General features: G+C 43.2%; 1 protein-coding gene across 7 annotated transcripts in view; it reads right to left on the minus strand.

Annotated features, from left to right (window-relative positions):
- Window positions 1-18,973, minus strand: part of LOC138837848 (adenylyl cyclase-associated protein 1) — a 35,038-nt gene extending 16,065 nt beyond the window's left edge. For 2 of the 7 annotated variants that reach the window (XM_070036858.1, XM_070036856.1), the window contains exon 1: window positions 18,804-18,973. The gene's annotated coding sequence lies outside the window, so the exon portion shown is untranslated. Of the gene's footprint in view, window positions 1-17,571; window positions 17,589-17,899; window positions 18,021-18,803 lie in introns of those variants that run through there. The other 5 variants (XM_070036855.1, XM_070036860.1, XM_070036854.1 and 2 more) reach the window with 5 other exon arrangements.
- Between the last annotated feature and the right edge of the window lie 861 nt (window positions 18,974-19,834).

Consider the following 19,834-nt stretch of genomic DNA (forward strand, 5'->3'; position numbering starts at 1 on the left):
TTTTCAGTGATATAAAATAGAACCTGCATCTTCATGAATGCTAAGCAAGCACTCTATCACTGAGCTATATACCATCCCATGAATATATTCTTTTTTGGGGGGGTGGGAGGGAGGGTCTAGACGGTCATGGGCCTGAACTCTGGGTCTGGGCGCTGTCCCTCAGCTCTTCAGCTCAATGCTAGCACTCTACCACTTGAGCCACAGCGCCACTTCCAGCTTTTTTTGTTTTTCTGCTTATGTGGTGCTGAGGAATGGAACCCAGGGCCTCATGCATGCAAGGCAAGCGCTCTACCACTGAGCCACCTTCCCAGCCCTGAATATATTCTTAAAGATAAAAAAGTTAATTTCAATGACATTAAATAATTGCCTATAGTTAACAGAGAATTCAGTACTTAATTCAGGTCTGGCTTTAAGTTCACTTTGGTTCTTCCCAGCCCAACTTGCCTGCAATAGGAAGCCTCAAAGCAAAATAAATAGGTTACTTACCCTGCCCTGACCTCAATTATTTATAGTCTAATGGGAGAGAAGGGGCAACGCTTACACACCAACAACTTACACACACCATCTATAACATAAAAGAGGAAAAGTTTAAAGTGATCTAAGAAAGCTGCAGATAATGGCATGCGGTTTCAGAAAGAGGAAGAGTATATCTGCTGGAAGGATCAGATAAGGACATCTTGGAGAAGCTGCCACCTGAGCCATACTTCAAATGAGGATGGGTAGGACCTAAACACCCAGAAGACTAGAAGGAGACCAGATATATCCTAAAGGGGTTGTTACAGATCTTTCTCAAGTACTAATTCATCTGAACTGCATTCAATGTCTAAAGTCCTAAAGAAAAGTAAGCTTGAGAGAAAAGGACCTTATCTAATCTGTTTCTTGTTATACTCTACTATGTAGACCTCTACTTGATAGGTGGTATGTGGTCAATTAGTATTTAAAGTTAACGAACCAAAAGTATATAGTATTTGAAAATTCCACAGGGAGTTCTGAAAGCTATTAATACTATACATACAAGTGTAAAATGTTACCAATATGCATCTATATAAAGTATGAGCAATGAGTGATTTATAAAAATCACTTACTATAACTGAAAGCCTTGGATTAGATTCCATTTAGAATCCATAAAAAGGGACTGGAACTGTGGCTCAAGCACAAGGCTTTAAGTTCTATCCTCAGTACAGCAAAAAACATATTGATTAAGTGTACCTAATATTTGGGGCTGGGAAGGTGGCTCAGTGGTAGAGTGCTTGCCTTGTATGCATGAGGCCCTGGGTTTGATTCCTCAGCACTACATAAGCAGAAAAAGCTGGAAGTGTGGCTCAAGTGGTAAAGCACTATCTTTGAGCTGAAGAGCTGAGGGACAGCACCCAGGCCCAGAGTTCAGGCCCCAGGACTGGCCAAAAAAAAAAAAAAGTATCTAATATTGGATTGGGAATGTGGCTTAGTGGTACAGTGCTTGCCTAGCATGCATGAAGCCCTGGGTTCAATTCTTCAGTACCACATAAACAGAAAAGGCTGGAAGTAGCACTATGGCTCAAGTTGTAGAGTGCTAGCTCTCAGGGACAGTGCCTAGGCCCTGAGTTCAAGCCCCAGGACTGGCCAAAAAAAAAAAAGTATCTAATATTTAAAATAACAATAAAAATTTTAAGCATTCAAGAAAAATACAAGAATAAGAACCCAATCAGCTTTTCTATTCCCTTGAATGGAAGTAAGCAGCAGCAGCCTCTAGGCCTATGGACTCACTCACAAAAATAGAGAAGCCTTCCCTTATGTTATGTAGGATCATTATTAGTATCCACATTGCTGCCATGTTTCATTCTGGGAACTGACCAGAGACAGACTCCAAAAAATCCAAGGGGGAAGGCAAGTGATATAGTTACCTTTCATGATGTATAGATACCCAGTTCTGTTACAAAATGTGTTCCTTCGTACACAATTAAGACCAGTGTTGTATGGCAATACAAGTTGTATAGGTTGTATAAGTTGCCAGGGTTCTGAACACTTACCTGTTTTTGTTTTGTTTTTTGGTGGTGGTACTAAGGCTTGAATTCAAGGGCTTGTGCTTGCTAGGCTCTACCACTTGCTCTACCGCTTGAGCCATACACCCCCAATAATCTTTTGCGTCAATAATTTTTTGGATAGGTTTTTGTGCTTTTTGCTTGAACTGAACTTGGGATTGCAATCGCCATCTCCACCTTCTATTTATAGATATGTTCCATCATCCCTGGCTTACCAATCTTACATTTCACTTGTGCTTATAGACTCTCACTACTGAACAAGCTACAGTTCTGAGGTCTGAATTAAGCAGAATGAGGGAAGTATACAGCTACTATTGATGGTTAGTGTCATTCTATCTCAAACCAAATATAGAACAAAACCTGTCCTTTTGTTTTATGGTGAAGGTAGAATGAGATTGGATATATCATTGGAAAGAATGTACTGAGCTGGGCACTGGTGGCTCATGCCTGTAATCCTAGCTACTCAGGAGGCTGAGATCTGAGGATCATGGTTCAAAGTCAGCCCGGGCAGGAAAGTCCGTGAGACTCTTATCTCCAATAAACCATTAGAAAACCGGAAGTGGTGCTGTGGCTCAAGCGGTAGAGCGCTCGCCTTGAGCTGAAGAGCTGAGGGACAGTGCCCAAGCCCAGAGTTCAAGCCCCACAACCAACAAAAAAAAAAAAGAATGTACTGAAAGACACACCTCTGGGGCTGGGAAGGTGGCTCAGTGGTGAAAGACACACCTCTTTCTCACCCTCTACACACATACACATACTCTTTAGGTAATAAAGTTCACTCCTCCCAAGATTCAGCTACCATTACTGCAGTAACACCCAGCCCACTTTCAGATGCTACCACTGCAACCACTTATAGTCTAGAGACTCCTGAAGTAGCATATCCAGCTCAAACTATTCTTCCAGAATTCTGAATCTCTTTTTTTTTTGTCGGTCGTGGGGCTTAAACTCTGGGTCTGGGCGCTGTCCCTCAGCTCTTCAGCTCAAGGCGAGCACTCTACCCCTTGAGCCAGAGCACCACTTCCGGTTTTCTGAGATGTTTATTGGAGATAAGAGTTTCACAGACTTTCCTGCCTGGGCTGGCTTTGAACCGTGATCCTCAGATCTCAACCACCAGCACCCAGCAAGAATTCAGAATCCTGAATCAAGTTTTTACTTGACATCTCTTCACTCTTCACATCATTTTATTTAGACATCTCTCCCTTATTGTCCCCAAAGCACCTTAAATTAAAATGTCTAAAACAGAACTCCTCTTACTAACAACATTCCTCATAATCTCATAATCTAACCCCACAATCCTAGTGGTGTAGAACAGCCAGCGATCTCATAATTAGCCAAACCAATAACCTGGAAACCACTAGGCAATAGAGTAACCATAAATAAGAGTGGTTTTCAGAAAAATCACAGAGATGGGTGTTATCAAACTTTCTAAGCCTTAGTTTCCTTATCTACATAATGTAGAGAATGAAATACAAAATCCAGGGGGTGAGAGGAAAAATAAATCCAAGTAGAAGTACTTGGTAGTTCTGAAAGATAGTAAAGATTCCATAAAAATTTAAAAAGTTGCTGGGCGCCGGTAGCTCATACCTGTAATCCTAGCTACTCAGGAGGCTGAGATCTGAGGATCACGGTTCAAAGCCAGCCCAGGCAGAAAAGTCTGTGAGACTCTTATCTCCAATAAACCACCAGAAAACCGGAAATGGTGCTTGGCTCCAGGCAGAGCACTAGCTTTGAGCTGAAGAGCTCAGGAACAGGGCCCAGGCCCAGAGTTCAAGCCCCTCGACCAACCAAAAAAAAAAAAAAAAAAATTTAAAAAAGTTACCTTATTCCTTATTCCCCACATCTAGTCATCAAAATCTATGGCTTGATTTTTTTATTAATTTATTCTTATTATAAGAGGTGATATACAAAGGTGTTAAAATTACACGCGTCAGGCAAGGTATATATTTCCTTTCATACAGTGACTTCTATTCCCTCATTCTTTCACAGTCCCTCACTCTGGTCTCCACCCACAAGCTGTATAGTTTACTTTCATCAATGTCTAGTGAACTCCACTGCTGCACTTTTTCCCTCCTCTCCCCGCAAACCTTCTGAAGATGTACTCTAGAATATACCGTACATAAGATAAAGACAGAATCATCCAAAAGTAAACAACTAAGAAAAAAAGAAAGGGGAAAAAAGAAGCTTCATTTTCCTATCTTGGAGTTCATTTCAGTTACATATATTATTTTATATAAATATGAAGAAGCACTAAGGCACTGCAACTTAGTGTTTCTACCCAGAGTATCCTCTTTTGGTCTCACTGTGTTTGAGTAGCTACAATCCTGCATAATTTATCATATCCCAGTACATTTTAGATCTAATTTCCTCATATCAAAGAGAACATGCACTGTGGCTCTATTTTGCATACCATACAAATAGATACCCCTTGCCACTATCCTGACATTAAAAAAAAAACAAAACAGGTTATCAAAACTTTGCATAGGTTACTACAAAAACTTCCCAGCTAGTGTTTGTTAATTTCAATAACACATCTTTCTTTGCCCATTCTTCATATTATTGCCAGTGATCTGTCTCAAATGTCAATATGATTAAGATTTTTTTTTTTTTGGGGGGGGGGTAGGTCACAGGACTTGAACTCAGGGCCTGGGTGCTGTCCCTGAGCTTTTGCTCAAGGATAGTGTTCTACCACTTTGAACCACGGCTCACTTCTGCTTTTTTTGTTGTTAACTGGAGATGAGAATCTCATGGGATCTTCCTGCCTGGGCTGGCTTTGAATCTTGATCCTTAGATTTCAGCTTTCTCAGTAGCATGAGCTACTAGCACTTAAGATATTCTTTTATTTGATACTGTTAAATACTTCCCACAGAGTTCAGAGTAAAGTCCAAATAAGGGTTTCCATAACCCCCTCTCTTATTTCCTAAGCCCCTGTCCCATTTTAATTCTTACTGCACCTTTCCCTAAAGAAACCCAGGACCTACTTGCATATTCCAGAAAGAGTTATGCTTTCTCATACTTCTGAGCCTGCTGAGTGGCAATCTGCCCCATCTCTGGAACTCTTAATTTATTTTATTTTTTTGTTGGTCCTGGGGCTTGAACTCTGGGCCTGGGCGCTGTCACAGTGCTCTTCAGCTCAAGGTTTTCAAGTGGTTTATTGGAGATAAGAGTCTCACAGGCTTTCCTGCCTGGGCTAGCTTTGAACCATGATCCTTAGATCTCAGCCTTCTGAGTAGCTAGGATTACAGGTGTGAGCAACCAGCGCCCAGTAAAGCATTTCATAGATTTGGTAAAGCATTTCATAGATTCATGGAGATTTTTTTCTGAAATTTTTTCTTTTTTTGGTTGTTCGTGGAGCTTGAATTCTGGGCTTGGGCACTGTCCCTGAGCTCCTCAAGGCGAGCACTCTACCACTTGAGCCACAGCACCACTTCCTCTTGAACTTGTATAGTCCTCAGCTAAGATATCACCTCCCCAAGAGGCAACTCCAGTATGCGTTTCTATGACAAAGTGCAGTAGTCTCTACCACATCAGAGGTTTAAAATAATTTATAGTCAACAGGCAATTTGCCATCCTAGGGCAGGGATCTTGTCTTGCCTTTGTAATTGCAGTACTCTAAATGTAGTAGGCACTAAAGTAGAGGATAGTAAGGGTCTTTGGATTGGATGAATGGGTAATTAGGATGAATTTATGTATTAAGTCTACCCAGGAGAATAGCGCCACCCTGCCACCCCACCCCCACCCCCACCACACACTTTACCTGCCTGAAACTAGTAATCACCAGACTGTCAATCACCTGACTGAGAGTCAGGAAATGACCCAGGGGTAGGGGCTGTTTTCCCTGGCAGACCTAACATTATGCATGTATATAAATGAGCCTTTATCATTTCTTTTTTTGTTTTGTTTTTGTTGGTAGTAGAGCTTGAACACTGGGCCTGGTTGTTGTCCCTGGGCTCTTCAGCTCAAGGCCAACGCTCAACCACTTGAGCCACAGCACCATCTGGTTTTCTGGTGGTTAACTGGAGCTAAAAGTCTCATGGACTTTCCTGCCCAGGCTGGCTTTGATCTGTGACCCTCAGATCACAGATGAACCACCAGCGCCTAGCTTTATCATTTCTAATTGATAACACTTCAACCCAAGTCTGGCTATCTATTTTCTGTCAATCCCGAAAGGAAGTATCTGTTGCCCTTATTTTCTAATTTTCACCTATCTGCTTTTACAGATCCTTAGAATACTTTCATCTTCTCAGGAAGATAGGGAAAATGATCTTTTTATTAGAAAATGTATTATTATTTTTGCCAGTCCTGGGGCTTGAATTCAGGGCCTGGGCACTGTCCCTGAGCTGCTTTTGCTCAAGGCTAGCACTCTACCACTTGAGTTACAAGGCCACTTCCAACTTTTTCTGTTTATGTGATACTGAGGAATCAAACCCAGGGCTTCATGCATGCTAGGCAAGCACTGTACCGCTAAGCCACATTCCCAGCCCTATAGTATTAATTTAAAAACAATGATCTTACAAAGCTATGCTTTACTTTATTAGTCTGTTGCTTCTTACTTTTCCCTTTGAACCAGGGTTTTGCATGCATCACCCAGTCCCATCTCAACCTGCTGCTTCTTTTGTACCTTAAAATAATTCTTTTTTTTTTTTTTTGTCAGTTGTGGGGCTTGAACTCTGGGACTGGGTGCTACCCCTCAGCTCTTCGGCTCAAGGAGAGCGCTCTACCACTTGAGTCACAGCGCCACTTCCGGTTTGAGTGGTTTATTGGAGATAAGAGTCTCACAGACTTTCCTTCCTTCCCGGGCTGGCTTTGAACTGCTATCAGATCTCAGCCTCCTGAGTAGCTATGATTACAGGTATGAGCCACCGGCGCCCGACTCTTAAAATAATTCTTGAGGTGTGTTACGCAGATGTTGGTTCTGTTTTTATTATTTTACTTTTGGCAGTTTCAGGCTTCAACTCGGGGCCTCAGGGCTCAACTGCAGTGCTTCCACTTGAACCATGCCTCCAGTCCGATTCCCATTTTCAGAATGAAGAAACTGTTATTAATAGAAGTTAAAAATCTTGCTGGAGGGCAACCAATGTAGTGGAGAACCTAGGCCTTAAGCACAAATACTATGAAGTTGGGCTCTTCCTACCAGTCCACACAGCTTTTAAGCAATTAAGTGACTGGTTTATCAGTTGTTTGCTAAACACAGCACTGTGGGGTCAAAGTTACCTTCTTATCTCTTTATATTACTATGAGAAGCCTTTAAATTTCCCTACTTTCAATTCTCTCTATAAATTAGTTTCTTCCCAATCGCATTGAAAAAAAATCATTTATTTTCAGGATAAATGACATATTTGTTTCAAATAAGGATTTTTCCCCAAGAATATAGATCAGAGCAGAAAACTAGCTCTGTAGAATCTTGTTTGTCGCTATTTCTAATTAATAACTGCCAAGAGCTGTCTGAAACTTCCATAAATGAATGTACAAATTCTTACTTAAACAATCATAAAAGCTTCAGGAATGTAGGTTCCAGGAGGTGGGTATTCATTGATTCTGCCTGCACTCACTCTACCTCCTACCTCCTAAGCATATAGAACAAGGAATACAGAAAATGCTCATAAAAATCAGTGATTAGCACTGTAATGGCTACTTTAAAAAAAAGCAAGGAAGATACATGGTCATTCCTATTGAGAAGGCCAGCAAAATCTAACATCGATGGACTACAGGAAACTACATTTTTATCAGTTTTCTAATTATCTAACTTCAGTTGGAATAAAGTACCAGCCAATATATTAGATTTTTCTTTGTAAAATGCTGTAGCTGTGGGTTATCAATTATACAGAATAAATGACTCTTCCCTGAAGAAATGAAGGTAGACTGTAAGTAGTTTACTTTCAGGAGACAAGTGAGTTGTCATGATTGAAAGAACAGTAAGAAGAAAAAAAAAAAGAAATTCCAGAGCAATAAAAAGCAAAATGGACACACAAAGAGTGGTAGAAGAAGGTTATGTATAGAAAGGGTAGTTTGTACTGAGCATTACAGAAAATAAGGCTAGATAAGCCAGCTTAGCCAGATAATGAAGGGTAGTGAAAGCTGGGCAGTATTTTGATTTGATGTTGTGATGAACAGCAGAACCCTGTCAAGGAAAAATGGTTTACAAAGTACTACCTGATATACAGGATGGGATTTGAAGAGAAGTGAAAGTATTATGGTCTGAAAGTTTAAGGTAAGAGTTACTACTCATACAGCCATAAAATAAAAAGGCTATTGCATGGGCTAGAAATGTGGCTTGTGGTAGAGTGCTTGCCTAGCAGGAATGAAGCCCTGGGTTGGATTCCTCAGTACCACATAAACAGAAAAAGCCAGAAATAGCACTGTGGCTCAAGTGGTAGAGTGCTAGCCTTGAACAAAAGAAGCTCAGCGACAGTGCCCAAGCCCTGAGTTCAAGCCCCAGGATTGATGGGGGAGACACACACACACACACACACACACACACACACACACACACACACACACACACACACACACACACACACACACACACACACACACACACACACACACACACACACACACACACACACACACACACACACACACACACACACACACACAGAAAATTATCAATTAACCTACAAATAATTCCCTTTAAAGTGACCATCACCTAAATGAAATGCCATGTAGAATATGAAAGAAGGATGAGCTGGGTGCTGCTGGTTCCTATCTATCATCCTAGCTACTCAGGAGACTGAGATCTAAGGATCAAAGTTTGAAGCCAGCCTAGACAGAAAAGTCTGTGAGACTCTTATCTCCAATTAATCACTGAAAAAACTGGAAGTAGAGCTGTGGTTAAAGTGGTAGAGCACTAGCCATCAGCAAAAGAAGCTCAGGGACAGCATCCAGGCCTTGAATTCAAGCCCCAGGACTGGCAAAAACAAAACAAAACAAAAAAGATGAAATAGCTTCCTTGCTCTACCTTCTATTGAATCAGTTTCTTCATTAGAAGTGCTTCTAAAATCATCTCAGAAAATCTGGTAACAGAATAGTCCTTTCAATATTCTGGGCAATTCATTGGGGTGTTATCTGATCAAACACCTTAAGCAATGGAGAACCTGAGATTTTTGAGACAGCCCATTCCATTCAGACAGCTCAAAGTATTAAAAAGCTCTTCCATATATGGAGGCAAATCTGCTTCCCTGCAACTTCCACCCACTGATCTTAGTTCTGCCCTTGGAGGTCATACAAAACAAGTGTGAGTTAAATGGAGAATAAGTATAACTGTGTGGTACTGACTGAGAGCACAGTAGTATTCAGAGAAGGGAAATAAAGATGAGTTCACAGTTGCCTTTAGAGAATGACAACATTATAAGCAGGCATAGGTTCTAGCATGTTCTAGTTAGGGCAAAAAGATTAAATCAATTTTGGATGTACTGAGTTTGAAGAGAAGATGAAGCTTTTTAAATGAAAATAGCCAGCAGTATTCAGAAATAAAGCTTAGGAAAGGATCAAGACCAAAGATAATGTTTGCAAGTCATCCTGAGAGCAAAAGGAAACTATGTGCTTGATTCTCCAGAAATTATTTTGTGGTTTGAAATGTGTATGTGTGTTTAATTCTCATCATTCTATTTTTTTTAATTAAAAACTTTTTCTGCCAGGTACCCATAGATCATGTTGATAACAAAAAAGCCAGAAGTGGAGGCATGGCTCAAGTGGTAGTCTCAGCCTTGAGCAGAAAAAGCTCAGTAAGAGCTTGAGGCTCTCAGTTCAAGCCCTAGTAATGGCACAAAAAAAAAAAAAAAAAAAAAAGGGACTGGGAAGGTGGCTCAGTGGTAGAGTGCTTGCCTTGCATGCCTGAGGCCCTGGGTTCAATTCCTCAGCACCACATAAGCAAAAAGAAAAAAGCCGGAAGTGGCGCTGTGGCTCAAGTGGTAGAGCACTAGCCTTGAGCTGAAGAGCTGAGGGACAGTGCCCAGGCCCAGAGTTCAGGCCCCACGACCGGAACCAAAAAAAAAAAAAAAAAAATTTCCCATTTTCCAAACTTTAAGATAAAAAAATTTACTTAATGAAAGAAAAAAAAAATTAAGGCAGAGGCTGGGAATGTGGCTTCGTGGTAGAGTGCTTGCCTAGCCCTGGGTTTGATTCCTCAGTACCACAGAAACAGAAAAAGCCGGAAGTGGCACTGTGGCTCAAGTAATAGAGTGCTCACCTTGAGCAAAAGCAGCTCAGGGACAGTGCCCAGACCCTGAGTTCAAGCCACAGGACTGACAAAAAAAAAAAAAAAAAAGGCAAATAAACCATCTCTTCCAAGCTATCATTATGTACATATTAGTTCCATCCCTAACAATATAGAACTCCTCATTACTAGGTTCTTCTTCTTTTTTTTTTTTTGGTCAGTCATAGGGCTTGAATTCTGGGGCCTAGGCACTATCCCTCAGTCTTCAGCTCAAGGCGAGCACTCTTACCACTTGAGCCACAGTACCACTTCTGGTTTTCTGAGTGGTTTATTGAAGATAAGAATCTCATGGGGTTTCCAGCTCCAGCTGGCTTTAAACCTTGATCCTTAGATCTCAGCATCCTGAATATCTAGGATTATAAGCATGAGCCATTACTAGATTCTTAACATGTCACAGAGCAAAAACTTAAACATGCTAACAGGAAATATATATTGGCTGGTTTAACCCAAAAACTGTTAAGAATAGACATCACAGCTGGGCACCAGTGGCTCATTTGTGTAATCCTAACTACTTAGCAGGTTGAAATCTAAGGACTGCAGTTTAAAGCCAGCTTGGGCAGGAAACTGTGACTCTTACCTACAAAAAGCCAGAAGTGCAGTTGTAGTTCAAATGGTAGAGTGCTAGCCTGAAGCAAAAAGAGCTCAAGGACAGCACCCAAGCCCTGAGCTCAAACCCCAGGACATACACCCACAAACCCATACCCACACCCATACCCCCCCCACACACACACATTCTCTATCTCTGTCTGTTTCTCACTCTCTCACAGAATAGATATTACTTTGCCCCAGTAAAGATGTCATCTGAATCTAACCCAAATCAGGAGCCACTGTTCTTCCCCAAGCATTTGGTTTCACTGATAAAACCAATGACATTTAGTGTCTAAGTCACAGCCACCTGAGATTTAGATTAAAAGAGAAAGAAAAACCTATCTTCTAGGGAGGAAAAGAATCCAACACAGTATCTGTGCTTGTCTCCTGTTCCTGGCTTACACACAGTCTTCTATCTGAAACTCCAAGAGTGAGTAAAGTGAATAATGTACAAGCTGAAGTCAGACTTGGGAACTAGCTATTTAAACAGTCTAGAGCAAACAGATAACTTTTTGTGGCCATAGGCTCCCCTCTTCCCTAAATTCAAAAAGATTATTGGGAAGGCTAACTGCACTGAACATTCTCCATGCTTTACAATGCATAAGGAACAACTATAGCAATTGCTTTTAGCATGGATAGTTGATTCAATAGAACAGCATTATCTACTCTCATATGTAAAGATAGACTCAAGAATGACATTTGTCCTTAGCTATGATTCAGTCACAACTAGAGGTATGAAAAGATCTGTGATTACAAGACTATAATTAACTTAAATATAGCAGTTTTAATGGCCTCTGAAGGAAAATACAAAAACAAAAACAAAACCTCAAAACAAAAACAGCAAGCCCACTCATTCCTTCCACTAAACATTTCAACTATTTTTCCAGCCAAATGGAAAAGTTTAGCACAACATGTCTGGTAATACAAGACAAACAAAGCTGCATTAAAGCAGAGGAATATTTTGGGGGTTTTGATTTCAGCTTTTTTTTTTTTTTAGGTTTACATGATGGTATATCATAATGAAGTCATGTAGCTGCAATTAAAGACAATGAAACTATGGCAAGTTGATTAGCTAAAATAAACTCTATAAAAACTCTATATACGGGCTGGGAAGGTGGCTCAGGGGTAGAGTGTTTGCCTTGCATGCATGAGGTCCTGGGTTTGATTCCTCAGCACCACATAAGCAGAAAAAGTCCGGAGTGGTGCTGTGGCTCAAGTGGTAGAGTGCTCGCCTTGAGCTGAAGAGCTGAGGGTCAGTGCCCAGGCCCAAAGTTCAGGTCCCAATACTGACCAAAAACAAACAAACAAAAATGCTACATAAACTCCATAAACTATAAATTAGACTATACAAAAGTTAAAAATAAATAATACTCATCTACTAAAAGCAAGCAGATTATATGCAAGCAATAGAAATGGACAGAATAGAAATTTACATATCCACAATGCAGGGAGGGAAATCTGCTTATATGCTGTCAACTAATACAAAGCTTGCTTCTATGCCAACCACTGGAATTTCCACAATAATACCACATCCGAAATTTGGCCATGCATGTATGTAACTATCACAATGAAACCACTATGTACAATTAATTTATGTTAACAAAAAAATTTAAGCAAGAGTTTGAGTGGGGAATAAGAATAATTAAATGTGATCAAAGTACATTATGTGAATATATGGAAATAACACGATACTCTTTTGTACAATTAATATATGCTAATAAGAAAGTTTAGTGGTGGAGGGAGAGGGAAATCCTTTAAGGACACCAAAGGAATTTCTTGACAGCACAGTAATTTCTTGCTGTCCCAATAAAAACAAGTGATTCCCCCTCATTGTAGGATAACTGAGTACTTATACATGCACTGTGCTAAGTATGTCTGTGGAGCCTGTTTTTGGATAACTTAGCTAGGGAAGTACAATCATAGCTACTTCTTTGTTTTATTTTTTTGATCTGTCATGAGGCTAGAACTGAAGGCCTGGGTGCTATCCTTAAGCTCTTTTTGCTCAAGGCTAGTGTTCTACCAATTTGAGCCACACCACTACACTTGATTTTCTGGTGGTTAGTTGGAGATAAGTCTCATGGGGATTTGGGTCCAGGCTGGCTGAGATCAGAGGATCTCAGCTTCCTGAATAGCTAGGACTACAGGTGTGAGCCACTGGCACCCAACAAAGCTGTAATATTTCTAATCCAATAGTTCTCCAAAGAGGCAATTTTGTCCTCCTGGAAACATCTGGCAATATCTTAAAGACATTTTTGGTTGTCACAACTGAGGAAGTTACAACTGAGGTGAGGATGCTACCACCGTTGAATGGGTACAGGCTAGGGATGCTGCTAAACATCCTACAACGCACAGAACAATCCAAAGTGAAGAATTATCTGGCCCAGGATGACAAGTGTACCAAGATTGAAAAACCCTGTTCTAATTAGGAAAATAAAAGAAGTGCAAATGAGTTGGACAAAATACTATTTTAAATTAGATAGTCAATCTGTACCACCTAACCAAAAAGGTTATTTTATTTTTTTTGTCGGTCGTGGGGCCTGAACTCTGGGCTTGGGCATTGTCCCTCAGCTCTTCAGCTGAAGGCTAGTGTTCTACCACTTGAGCTTCAACCCCACTTCGTTTTTTTCTGTTTATGTGGTGCTGAGGAATCGAACCCAGGGCCTCATGCATGTAAGGCAAGCACTCTACCACTGAGCCACCTTCCCAGCCCCCAAAAAGGTTCTTTTTAAAGACCTTCTAAAAATCCATCTAGTTGCATGGTGCCAGTGGCTCACACTGGTAATCCTACTACTCAAGGAGGCTGAGATCTGAGGATCGCGGTTCAAAGCCAGCCCGAGTCTGTGAGACTCTTATCTCCAATTAACCACTCAGAAAACTGGAAGTGGTGCTATGGCTCAAGTGGAAGAGTGCTGGCCTTGAACTGAAGAGCTGAAGGACAGAGCCCAGGCCCCATCACTGACCCCCTCCCAAAAAAAAAATCCACCTAGTTATGGAAATCCAAGTATTAGGTATGGATGACAGGGTAGTAGTAAATAAAGAAAATGATATTTCAAAGGAATAAATCACTAACACCAGGTAAAATACAATTTAAGAATCCTCAGATTTCAAACGGCAGCATTAAATTTCTAATCAAGGGTTCAACTTCCAAAGACATGTTGCATTTGCTTTTTTAAGCAAAACAAATTCTGGACTCAAAGTCTCACAGAAAATAGAAAGGAGGAAGTCACTTTTTTTGTTGGTGGTGGTGGTAGGGCCTCTGTTGGGCGTTGTCCCTGAGCTCTTCAGCTGAAAGCTAGCATTCTACCACTTGAGTCACAGTGCCACTTCCGGCTTTTTCTGCTTATGTGGTGCTGAGGAATTGAACCCAGGGCCTCAGGCATGCAAAGAAAGCACTCTACTACTGAGCCACCTTCCCAGCCCTGCAAGTCACATCTCGCCTGTAATCCTAGCTACTCAGGAGGCTGAGATCTGAGGATTGTAGTTCAAAGCCAGCCTGGGGAAGAAAGTCCATGAAACACTTTTTTTTTTTTTTTTGGCAGTTGTCGGGCCTGAACTCTGGGCCTGGGTGCTGTCCCTCAGCTCTTCAGCTCAAAGTTACCGATCTAAACACTTAAGCCACAGCACCACTTCTGGCTTTTTCTGCTTATGTGGTGCTGAGGAATAGAACCCAGAGCCCCATGCATGCAAGGCAAGCACTCTACCATGAACCACCTTCCCAGCCCCATCCATGAAACTCATCTCCAATTAACCACCAGAAAACTGGAAGTGGTGCTGTGGCTCAATGGTAGAACGCTCGCCCTCAGCTGACCACAACAGACCAAAAAAAAAAAAGGCAGGGTTGGGAAAGTGGCTCAGTGGTAGAGTGCTTGCTCTCTGGTCACAAAAATAATTATAACTAAACAAATGTATACATAACCAAGAAAACAGATGAAAAGAAAAGGTGACCTCTATGGATGAAAACAAAACATTTTGCAAACTCAATAGCCAATTGCAGGAGGCTGAGATCTGAGGATCATGGCTCAAAGCCACTCTGGGCAAGAAAGTCTGTTTGAGAGTCTTTTCTCCAATTAACCACTTGGGAGCAGAGTTGTGGCTCAAGTGGTAGAGAACTAGCCTTGAGCAGAAAAATCTCAGGACAGTGTCCAGGCCCTGAGTTCAAACCCCCAAGATCCCCAAACAGACACACACACACACACACACACACCCCACCCTGGCAAAGCCATTGTTTCTGTCGAACTTCATGCTCCAGTAATTCACTGAACAATACAGGCCTTCTTGCTTTCATATCTCCCCTTCTTGCTTTCATATCTCCTGTGTTTTCTCTAGCCAGAACCTTATTAGGTATCTTTGCTATATTCTAAGAACACCTCAAAGCATGTCCAAAATCCATATTCTAATGTCATCTCCCTCATATTACTTATTACCTATCTGAATGGTACTACTTAGTTCCCTAGGCAAAACAAACAGGTTGTTTTTCTTGGGTGCTGGGATTTCTTATGTATACTAAGCAAGCGTTCTATCACTGAGCTAACACCCCAAGCTTACTTCTTCATTCCCATAAATAACCAGTATTTAGTTCCTTAGAAACCATCTTTTATTTTCATGAGGTTTGAAATCAGAGCCTGGACACTGTCCCTGAGCTCTTTTGCTTAAGGTTAGTGCTCTACCATTTTGAGCTATAGTTCCACTTCCAGTTTTCTGGTGGTTAATTGGAGATGAGTCTCACTCACTTTATCCAGGCAGGCTTTGAACTTGGATCCTCAGATCTCAGCCTCCTGAGTAGCTAGGATTATAGGCATGATCCTCCAGCTTCTGGCTCACTAGATAGCATCTTCTTAGCATTACTCAAACACAATTCCTCCTGGCTATTTACACTTCCTCTTAGTTCAGACCATGACTATGCAATAGCTTTCCAACTTCCAAACACAGGTTCATTTTTCACTGTGGGAACTGAGAATCCTCCATGTCCCATAGATTCCAGGGTAAAAACCCAAAGTCCTTCGTAGTCTTTAAATCTCTCCACAGCAGACACTTTTTACCACTTCTCCAAGCATTACTGGAATTCCAGATTACTAGTTGTATAGACTTCCACATGTCTAAGTCTCCATGACCTTGTACATTTAATCCTGGGAATCCCTTTCCTAGATTTGGTAGGTAAATAAATATTGGAAGACTTAACTTCACATTTCTGCCTGGAAGCCTGGATCAGGTATTTCTCTAATGCTCTCAGGCTTGCGTTCACACAAGTACACACTGTAAGCCATACTTCTCTGCTCTCTCCCATATTGTAAACTCCATGGGAACAAATCTTTTCTTTCTTTCTTTTTCTTTTTTTTTTTTTTTGTTGGTCGTGGAGCTTGAACTGGGGTTGGGCGCTGTCCCTGCGCTCAAGGCAAACATTCTACCACTTGAGCCACAGCGCCACTTCCGGTTTTCTAGTGGTTTATTGGAGTTAAGAGTCTCAGGACTTTCCTGCCCAGGCTGGCTTTGAACCGAAATCCTCATATCTCAGCCTCCTGAGTAGCTAGGATTACAGGCTTGAGCCACCAGCGCAGGGCCAAATCTTTTCTTAAAAGACTTAAGTGCCTTCTTTAATAAGTGTTTCACACATATTAAGGCCCAATAAAAGTGTGGGAAATGATAAATGTGCTAGTCCACCCTCCACCTCTGATTTGCATTTAGAAATTCCTATTGAAGAGCTACAAATGGCACAATTCTGATGTTCACTGTCTAAATAATTTTCCCATTCCTTCTTCATCGCACTTACTTTATCCTTCAAATTTTTTCCAAACCCCTTGTACATACTGTCACAGTAGCCTCTTCTTCCCTAACACTCATCGCAGTTAAATTTTTTTTTTTGATAGTACTCCGGATTGAACCCAGGGTCTTGCATATGCTTGACAAGCACTATACCACTAGCCCTTAGCCTATATAATTACTTCTTCAAAGTCTCTGCAAACACTGTTAACTCCATGAGCTTGTTTTGTTTCCAAGCCGCATTTCCTGATTCTGCCAGAATGTGGCACAGAATAAACTCGGTTACCCACTGGATTTAACTCTGTGAGGTGAGAGCAGAGTTCACTTAAAAGATGACCAAAATGAGGCATTAAAAAAAATTAAATAAGGGCTGGGAAGGTGGCTCAGTGGTAGAGTGCTTGCCTTGCATGCCTGAGGCCCTGGGTTCGATTCCTCAGCACCACATAAGCAAAAAGAAAGAAGCCGGAAGTGGCGCTATGGCTCAAGTGGTAGAGCGCTAGCTTTGAGCTGAAGAGCTGAGGGACAGCGCCCAGGCCCAGAGTTCAGGCCCCATGACCGGACCCCCCCCCAAAAAAAAATTAAATAAATGACCATTGCCAGATATCAACAGGGCCGGTCCTAACTTGAGCCATCTGATTTCAGGTCCAGATATAGACAACATCGCCAATAAAGTTACCTTGGTTTTTCAGAATAAAAGCAGTAGACTAGAAACAAGAGGAGGCAACCTGAATACCTGGACTTGCCTGCTTCACTCAAACAACAACAACAACAACAACAGAAACCCAACTCTCTAGGTGTTCCAAGCAGCTGAACGTTCGAGCAAACAGAGTGCCTTTAACCTAAGCTGTCTGGCCAGAAAATTACCCCCCAAGTTAAAGAGGCTGCAAGGAAACGAGCGAAGGAAGTATCTGGGATAGTCATTTGAAGAAGTGGGACGGGACAATAATGGCCCATTCTTTTCCTCCCAGGTTATCCTCTTCCCGAACAATTTACCCATCCGTGCAATGGGAGCGAGACCGAGAACAGCTTAGACTCTAAAGGTCTCCGAGGTTTCTTTCCGTCAGGGCACTGCAGAAATCAGGCCTCCACTACAGCTGATGGACAGGGAAGTGAAATCGAGCCCAGAGCCTCCCAGGACCGCTGATCACCCCGGCCCCACCTCAAGAGACCGCACCCAGGAGTCTGGGTCGGTCTAAGGGCCCCAACCCGGACCCCCTCCCCACGCAGAGCACACCACAAGCAAGTAGGTCAAGAAGGCCAAGATCAATGCCAGGAGCCCGTGGGACCCAGAGGCGACCCTGGGGTCGCCGCACACCCTCACCTTAAGAGTTGTGCCTCACCTCGGTTCAGCGATCAGCGGCTCTCCACTTCCGGTAAGAACCGCCCAGCAATCTCCGCGCGACCCACTTCCGGGCCCTCCCTGGGCGCGGTAACTCCCCCGCCCCCCCCCACCGGAAATGAGCCGCGGGATTGAAAAGGCTGGCTAGACTCAAGCTCTGGGAGAAAGGCCGCTGAGATCCTGACTCCACCCCTACTCCCCACACCTAGGAGACTCGAGGCTGGCTCAAAGGTCACAAGGGAAAGGGATCTACCTCCTAGGCGAGAGCGCTCCCCAGAGGGGCTTGTCCACTAGCAGGTCCCGCCCCTCGACGGGCAGTACCCAACCGAAATCGCCCCCTGAGGCCAGCTGCAAAGAGGAGCCGGAATCACCGGCTAAGCTCCGCCTCCTCCTGGAAAGCGGACAGATAAGTGGCTGATGCTCCTGTCAGTTTGATTCCTGCAAAGGCCAGTTCATGTTCACTGAAAGGGTCTGGGTAAGGCTTGGTGGCGGGCGGGAGTCTCTGAGGGCGGAGAGGTCCCCTCGAGGCAAGCTCCGCTTCTCCCCAGGCTTGCACTCTTCGGTTGCCCCGCCTGCAAGGTGGAGGGCGGTAGCGGGTGGCCGCACGGTGAGAGGACTCCCGGGGGCTGGACGCTGGAGGCCGGCCGCCGAGCGCGCGCCGTGGGCCCCTCCCGGAGCGTGTGTGCGTGCCCGGCCCGCAGGGCCCAGGGCTGGAAAGGTGGAGAAAGCACTCCACTCTCGCCCCATTTCCTGTTTGCTCAGTGCGCTTTGTGACCATAGATGGTCAGGTCAGGGGACCGCGCGGAAGCCTCTGCTCTGCGGCTTCCGTGTCCTCCTCCCTCCCCGCAGGGCGCGCGGGGTGTGGTCCCTGTGAAATGAGACTTACGCAGTGAGTCGGCCTCGGATCGCAGTCTTCTGAAAAACGGCTCTTGACGCGGCTTCTCCCTGGGCGAGGCTTTCCCTCCAGGCTGCCGGTCAGCCCAGGGCTCCTTTCGATCGGGGGCTGCAGCCCGCCGGGAGACCTCGCTTCCTTGCCCTTAGACTGGAGACCACATCTTTGTTTCGTCAGGACTGACTCCTTCCAGCTGGTCATTATCTTCCCACAATGATTTATTTCTAGAAAAAGATTGGCGTGTGTTACAAACCCCCACCCACCCCGGACTATGACAGCACAGTGTTCAAGCTGAATGCAGGCGTTATATGCCAGAGTCAATCATTCAAATACCGTTCTTATAATAGCTACCATTACAAGCCAGGCTTGTACTGAGCACCCGAGCGCATTTTCATTTAATACTAACAGCAGCTCTGCGGTAGGTACTATTATATCCTCCGGGTTTCAAGCGAGGAAGCTGAGCCAAGGTCGCAAAGTACATGCTGGAACTTTGAAGGGAACACACTTCTGACTCAAAACACCATGAACTTAATTAAATCCTATAATAGACCATTCTGGAATCAATTTGAGGTAGAATGGTCCAGTGCCTTTGGCCCTGAAGACAAGCTGGGTTCTATTTCTGACTTGGGTCAGACTTTGGTCAAGCCAAATGGGAAAACTTACCGGGCCTCTTGCCAGTTAAACGACTTCCAGTATCTGTAATGAATTGAGCCAGGTGCTGGTGGCCCTGCCGGTAATCCTAGCTACTCAGGAGGCTGAGATCTGAGGATCATGGTGAAAGCAGCCTGAGCAGGAAAGTCCATGAAACTTTATCTCCAATAAACCACCCAGAAAAAGGCAGAAATGGTGGTGCTGTAGCTCAAATAATAGAGTGCTAGGCTAGCTTTGAGCCAAAGACTCCGCTCCCTGTCCGAGTTCAAGCCTCAGCACCAAGGAGGGGGGAGGAGGGGGTTGAAATCCATTGGTGCAATCGTTTAAAGATAAAAATAAATTTCATAAAAAATAACATTAAGTATGGTACAAAA

This window comes from Dipodomys merriami, unplaced genomic scaffold (genome assembly GCF_024711535.1).
Source record: "Dipodomys merriami isolate MVZ:Mamm:240054 unplaced genomic scaffold, mDipMer1.0.p SCAF_277, whole genome shotgun sequence".
Lineage (NCBI taxonomy): Eukaryota > Metazoa > Chordata > Mammalia > Rodentia > Heteromyidae > Dipodomys > Dipodomys merriami.